Here is a 7,530-nt window from a genome sequence, read left to right on the forward strand (position 1 = left end):
GTTTTATTGAAGAGTCAGAGTACCTCCATGACAAACTTTGTTGCCTATCACTTGTGATTTTGCCAGTAGGTGTTTTCTCTAAAAGCACAATTAATAATGTCAGTTGAATTATCATTGCCAGGGGAAGCATTAGTTTTAGTATGACAGTTATTCACTTAAATGTCTTGGACTTTCCTAGAAGATTATTGTCCATAGTACTTATCCATAAATTCACAACTCTTTTTGGAGGACATACACTATTTCTAATCAAAGATACTCATCAGAAATATAGCAAACCTGTCAAACTACGAACACGGAAATGAGCTATGCAATAAAGATGTTACACATGTGTGTAGGCAAGGTGTTAAATTTTAAAAAGGAAGAAATTCTCAGTGGTCTACATGTATGCCAGCAGTTTTCAGAAGCAAGCCCTCATTCTTCAGCCACATTCATTGATTTGAAGGTCATTAATATCCCCTGCTCTGATTAGCTAACATAAATCAGCAAAGCTAAATTCCAAATAATAATTGACAATTACCCTAAGTAAGAGAGAAACTAGAGTTTACAGAAAAAGATATCTGGTCGAACTGACTTTTTATATACTACAGATTGTGCATGATTTGGATTTCTCAGTTTCCTAGTTGTAGGAAACAGGAGGTAAATAACAACAAATCTCTATATTATTTCAAGTTGTAAATAATATTTTAAAGATGATGGTTTTCTCAGATACTGATAGACAAGCTGTACAAATACCACAGAGAGGTACCACTCATCATTTCTGAGCAGCGATTTCAACACAGCTATCATACATTGAGACATTTCTTAATAACAAGTGGTGACAAGACCTCAGTTTGGTCTGATTATTGAAGTGGAACCATCTGTACCTTTTTCTTAAAGTGAGAGTGCTGAAAACCACCAAAGGCTTTCCAATTATTACAGCTCTGTTTTATAGAGAACAAGGAACAAGGAAATATTTGAAATATAGAGAAAACAAATTTGCTGGGTTAGGCATATTAAAACAAAAAGGTGGCATTTTCTTTTTTTCCCCAATCCCTACTTACTGTATTCTTCCAGTGCAGGATCTTTCCTCAAGGCCTTATCTTATTCTAGCAGTTTCCAATGAATTTTTATTTCCTTATGTATCCTGAAGACAATTGTATTGTTGCATTCTATTGTTCTGGATAAACTTTACTTCTGTTTGGCAGTAGATTTCCTCTCCTGCAGTCCAGAAGGCTTCCCCCAGCTGATCATTCTCAGTGGCTTCCAGAGATGGTTCCATCTTTCTCTATTACAGTAGTGCAGCTCTCATTGATATAGAATGAACAAAGGAGCAGGTAGCTTTTCTCTACAGTGACCAACACTACTTTTGAAAACAAAATATACAGTCAGTTATAATTGAGTCCATCACATATACAAGTCAACTCTGTCAGTGAAGTATACTGAGTCTTGAATCAGCTTATTCTAGCAGTGCAGTGTTTCTTGAAAGCAAGATTGGATGTAACTGTACTGAAAAAAACTATATAAATTCAAATGGCCCAGAGGGGGCACATCAAATCAGGCAGTGCATATCCAGTGACTGTGAACCTTATTTGTTAAATACTCATTCTGTGAAAATTTCAGATCTTTACATTAGTCTGCATGATGAATATGTTTATTAACAGCTTTTGGGGAAATAACTGCCTTGTTACAGTATGTTTATCAAGTCATGACGGGGTCCTTCCCATTATCTTTAAAGATAATTTATTACTTGAATTTCTTGATGGACACCAGTTTATGTAAAATGATGAAAAATAATGGGAAACTCAGAATGTGTAGCTTGATCTGTCTTTAGCCCACAGATTTTAGACATACACATTGAAAAAACGTAAAACAATTCATTGAGTGTGCAAGGTGTTGTCTTGTGCTAAGTATCTAGGAACATGAAGCAAGAATTCATGCAAAACAAAACAAAACAACAACAAAAAAACAACCCACTATAAATCAAGAACATAAAAATGGAAAAAAATTCAAAAAAAATTGAAATTACAATTATGCTATTATCTCATCAATGTATAAATGCTATTTCAAATATTAGTTCTTTTTGTTGGAATGACTTTTGAATATAGACCAAGCGTGGTGATTTGTTAAAAAAGCTTTGGTGAAAGGTGCATGCAGTTCTGAGGCCTTGAGTCGAGAAGAGATGGTATCAGTCTGTCCAGAGCAGCTAGCCTCTGTTGTCAATCTCATCAGGGACACCAAATACAGAATAATAAACCTCTCACCCCTAGATGTCTCTCCAGGTCAGATTTAAGAAATGGTGGGTGTAGAATGTACAAAAAATCTGACATGAACTATTCTTATCTGTTTTACAGAGAAATGTAATCACCAATAACTATTAGATGTTTGAGTTAAAAAACTTTTGAAAACGACACTGTGAGGATAATCTGTGATCTCAGCTTTTCAGAAAACATTGAACTTCTTGGGACCCTTGCTTTTTTAATATATAGCATAACTGGTTGCACTTTATCAGTTAGGATTACTGATTTCAAGTCTAAATGAGAAGCATGTTATAACTTCATTTCCTGAAAGAGGGACATATAATCTCATTATACATTAAAATAATAATAAAATGCTTCTGAGAACTGCAATTTTCATATTTTCTTTTTCTCAATGTGTTTATGAAGAATGTTCAGAATTCACATTAGATCAACAATTAAAAGAGTATGAAAATGCTTAATACTGGAAAGAGCTTGAATTCTCTTTGGTGAAAGAACTTGAATAGAACAGAAAATCAGATGCTTTTCCAAATTATAAATGAGAGGAAAGAGCAATCTATATATTTTACTAAAAATAACATTAACTGTTAGATGAAAAATGAAGTTTAAGAAAAGCATTTGAATGTTAACGCCAAAGTAATAATACTTGTCTATTACAAGACTTCAAATAATCTAGACAATCTAATTCCTAAGTTTTTCACATGCATCTTTTCACGTGTTTTTCACTTGGAGTGGGGTTAAATACATAGTTCTACTGCATTAAGTAGGACTGAACTTACATACACGATTGATTTGTCTTTTAATATAGCAGTAATGTTCAGAATTGCAGATGTAGAAAAAGCTCCATATCTTACTTTTCACAAAGATAAAAAAAAGTGCTTGGGAATTCATACTGCTTGTGAACCTTGATATTTCAGCCCAAATTTCCAATCAATGGCATAATGGCAACAACTAGAGCCTTTAGATCCCAAAGTGAGAGTTGGCATTTAGCTAATCTAATCAGTTGAGAACATTTAGATCAGTGGAGTCAGAGCTATTATAGTTACTGAAAAACTGGATATAGAGTTGAAACAAGAGACACATCCATCATCAAGAACTGTTTCTGAGGTAGAGCTCTGGATCTCATAAATATGTTACTACTTTACATGGTAAACTTAACTGCTAAATAAAGAGTAAAGGGAATGGGGAGAGAAATGAAATGGTTTTGTTTCAGTCAGTCTTCCTTCCAATTACCAGATAAGTTCAGAGGAAAAATAAAAAAAACTTACCTTCAATGGAAGCATAGACTGATACATTAAGGTGCTATTAGCGTTGAGCAGAATCAATTTTGTAGTTTCTGCAGTTCACCTTTCTGAGTCTTCCTATTACTTTTCTGTATGGGAGGTATATGTGTTATGTCATTGTAGTCACAGGCTTTTTTTTTAAAAAAAAAAAAAGTAAAATTCAGTGCTGGATTTCCATCTGTGGTTCGTTACCTTAATGCAGCAGTGTTCATCATCAAGGCTACCATTTTCCATTGGTTTGGTAAAAACTGTACAGTATTTCATGCATTTTCTTTCAAATAGATATCCTACAATATTATTAAAGACTAGAAATTTTGCAGTCTGTGTAAAAAAAGCAACAGTCAATCAGAAAACTTGTGTAGAAATGCTAACAGTTATAAGCCAATAGCTATAAGCGAATGGCTGAAGGAAATAAACTGCAAAATCTAAAATTTTTAGGAAGGCATGCAAAGGTTACAAATGGAACAGCTGTTTTCTGAACATCTTGTGTAATGGTGAACAAAAATTTTACAATGAATACTAGCTGATTCGTGTCTTTCGTTCATAGCATAAACAATTAAATAATCTTAATAATAAAGCACTACTTGAATTTGATCAGTTTCCCTAACAAAATTCAAATGTCTGTCTTGGTCACCTATGTTGTGTGGATTTTCATTTCTTTCTTTCTTTCTTTCTTTCTTTCTTTCTTTCTTTCTTTCTTTCTTTCTTTCTTTCTTTCTTTCTTTCTTTCTCTCTGTCTCTCTCTCTCTTTCTTTCTCTTATTTATTTTCTTTCTTCTTTCTTTCTGGAATAGTCACAAGGAAATTCTGACAAGTATCAAATAGTCTTGAATGCATTAATTAAAATTTATAGTATTCTTATTTCTGTTGTTACTCACTCCACTTTCTCTATGACATTCTGTGTTAAAGATGTATATATTTTTAGAAGCTTGTTATGTAGAACGCACTGTGATATTGTATTACACTTCATTCTTTCCACTAAACACATAAGGAAGAGTATTAACTGAAAAAGAGTACGAATACTAAAAGAAAAGCTGTCTTCTTTTCAGGCAATGTATTTTTATTATACAGTTTCATAGAAGATGTTTTCATTTGTGAAATGTTCTACTTTACTTAGTTGAAACAGACTTAATTTTTTATCAGAGTTAATAGATTTTATTAAGCTAGTCACAAGTTAGAGGAGAATATATATGTTTTAAATGAGTTATTAAAATGTAAGTCAATAAAAGTCTTTTAACAATTTCTCAAAGGCTTTTTGTCTGTTTGTTTGTTTTAATTTATATGTGTTTCATGACAAAACAAAGTTAAGATTTTTCCATGCACAAACCACAGCCTCCCTTCAGGCAGTTGTAGAGAGTGATATGGACTTCTCTGAGCCTCCTCTTCTCCCTTCTAAATAATCCCAGTTCCCTCAGCAGTTCCTCATGAGACTTGTGCTCCAGACCCCTCACCATCTCTGTTGCTCTTTTCTGAACATGCTGCAAGGCTGCAGTGTCTTTCTTGCTGTGAGGGGCCCAAAAATGAACGCAGTACTCGAGATGCGGCCTCACCAGAGCTGAGTACAAGGGGACAATCAATTCCCTGTGTCTGCTGGCAGCACTGTTTCTGATGCAAGCCAGGATGCCATTGGCCTTCTTGGTCATCTAGGCACACTGCTGGCTCATGTTCAACCAACCGTCTACACATATCCCCAGGTCCACTTCCTCTACACAGTCTTCCAACCACCCTGCCCCATGCCTGTAGCATTGCCTGGGGTTGTTGTGGCCAATGTGCAGGACTTGGCATTTGGTCTTGTTGAACCTCATCCCATTGGATTCAACCCAGCTATCCAGCCTGCACAGATCCCTCTGTAGGGCCTCGCTATCCCCAGGCAGATCGACACTTCCAGCCAACTTGGTGACATCTGCAAACTTACCGAGTGTGCACTCAACGCCCTCAACCAGGTCATCAATAAAGATATTGAAGAGGACTGGCCCCAGCACTGAGCCCTGGGGAACACCACTCATGATTGGTCGCCAGCTGGATTTAGATCCATTCACTACCACTCTCTGGGTCTGGCCCTCCAGCCAGTTCCTTACTGTGCCAAGAGTATACCTGTCCAAGCCACAGGTTGTCAGCTTCTGCAGGAGAATACTATGGGAGACACTGCCAAAGGCTTTGCTGAAGTCTAGGTAGACTACATCAACAGCCTTTCCTTCATCCACCAGATGGGTCACTTGATCATAGAAGGAGATTGGGTTAGTCAAACAGGACCTGCCCTTTGTGAACCCATGCTGATCCCCTGATTGTCCCACACATGCTGCATGATCTCTTTTAAGACAATCTGCTCCATAACCTTCCCTGGCACCGAGGTCAGGCTAACAGGCCTGTAATTCCCCAGATCCTCCTTACAACCCTTCTTGTAGATGGGAGTCATACTGGCAAGCCTCCAGTCTTCTGAGACCTCACCAGTCAACAAGGAGCTCTGATAGATAATGGAAAGCAGCTCAGCTATCACCTCTGCCAGTTTCCTCAGCGCTCTTGGGTGAATCCCATCTAGCCCCATGGACTTGTGACAGGCCAGCTGGAGTAGTCTCTGACTGTGTCCTCCTGAACTGTGGGTGGTTTAGTCTGCTCCCCAGTCAGAGTGGAGTATCCTGAGGATATTTGGTCTGATCTTAAAGGCAGATGTAAAGAAGGCATTCAGAACTTCTGCCTTTTCCTTATCCTCAGTGGTCACATTTCCAGCCTCATCCAGTAAAGAATGGAGATTCTCCTAGATTTGTTTTTATTTCCTTGCTGCTGAAAGGAACAAAATTTTTGATCTGTTTTGTGGTGTTTGCTTTTCCCCTTATAGCTGCTAAAGAAACAATGACAAAGGAAACCTTTAAAATCACAAGATGCCCATCTGTGAAATCTGTGTTTTCCTTGATGATGGTCATTTATTTTATTTTGTTTTCCCTTAACTATTTTTTTTTTTTGAATAACAGAAACTGATACAGTGAAAAATATTTAATGTAACTGAGGTTTCACAAAGTCAAAATAGCAGTGCTTACTTACACTTCTATTAGGATTTGCAAATGGAATGGGAGAAATTAAAAAACCAAAACTGCCAAAGCAGACCAAACAAAATCAAGCCAAGTGTTTTTACAGGAAGGTCCAGCTCATTTGTAATTCTTACCCACTGCCTTCTCAGCACAACACAGAAATCAATGGTCTGTGAATTTTCTTCTACCCAAAAGTTAAGGATACTGTAGTTCATGATCCTTTCTGTGATTTGCCTTATACTGTAAATATTTATCAATTTAATGCTATTGCAATTGAAAAGTTCTATATAAAAGACAGGAAATGAATGCATAGCTTGACCATTAAGAAGGTCAGTAGTTAATATATTCCCTGATTTACAGATGAGGAAATAGAGGTGTTGGAACCTTGCCCAAGTTATAGTCAGATTCAAAGATCCCACTGGGGGATAGAGTTGATAATTTGTACATATCTACAAAGCAGACTCAATGCACGCATTAAATACCCATTTGAAATGCCATCAGATTATTGACAAAGTAGAGCTTTCATCTTTCTCTTCTTCCAGCTGTTGAATTGATATAGTCAGAGGTGCAGGTGCCAAGAAACAGCATCTGTCACAAAGTTAGTTAGGTGACACATATGTAATAGCAGCTATTCTGGAATTGTTCCCTAAGTGATATAGAGTTTTCTCTGCCTGCTTCCAAACAGACATGATGGTGAGCAGGTCTGGTTAGTTTGTTTTTACTTTTATTTGGCTGGTTGGCAACTTGATTTGCTGCTATTTTGTTTATTTGTTTGCTTTTTTAAATATTTGTTTAAACTGACAAGCTTTGATAAGCAATAAAGCGAACATGATAGCAGAAAACTCAGTTGGAATTCTTGGATTTTGGGTAATTCTAGTTCCATCTTTAACATTATTTTAACACACTGCTTCCTATTTTTTATCATGAAAAAATGATAAAAGGCAGTTAGCAATCATCCCTCCTTCTTTCATTTCTCTCTCTCTTTTTT

This window comes from Meleagris gallopavo, chromosome 3 (assembly GCF_000146605.3).
Source record: "Meleagris gallopavo isolate NT-WF06-2002-E0010 breed Aviagen turkey brand Nicholas breeding stock chromosome 3, Turkey_5.1, whole genome shotgun sequence".
Lineage (NCBI taxonomy): Eukaryota > Metazoa > Chordata > Aves > Galliformes > Phasianidae > Meleagris > Meleagris gallopavo.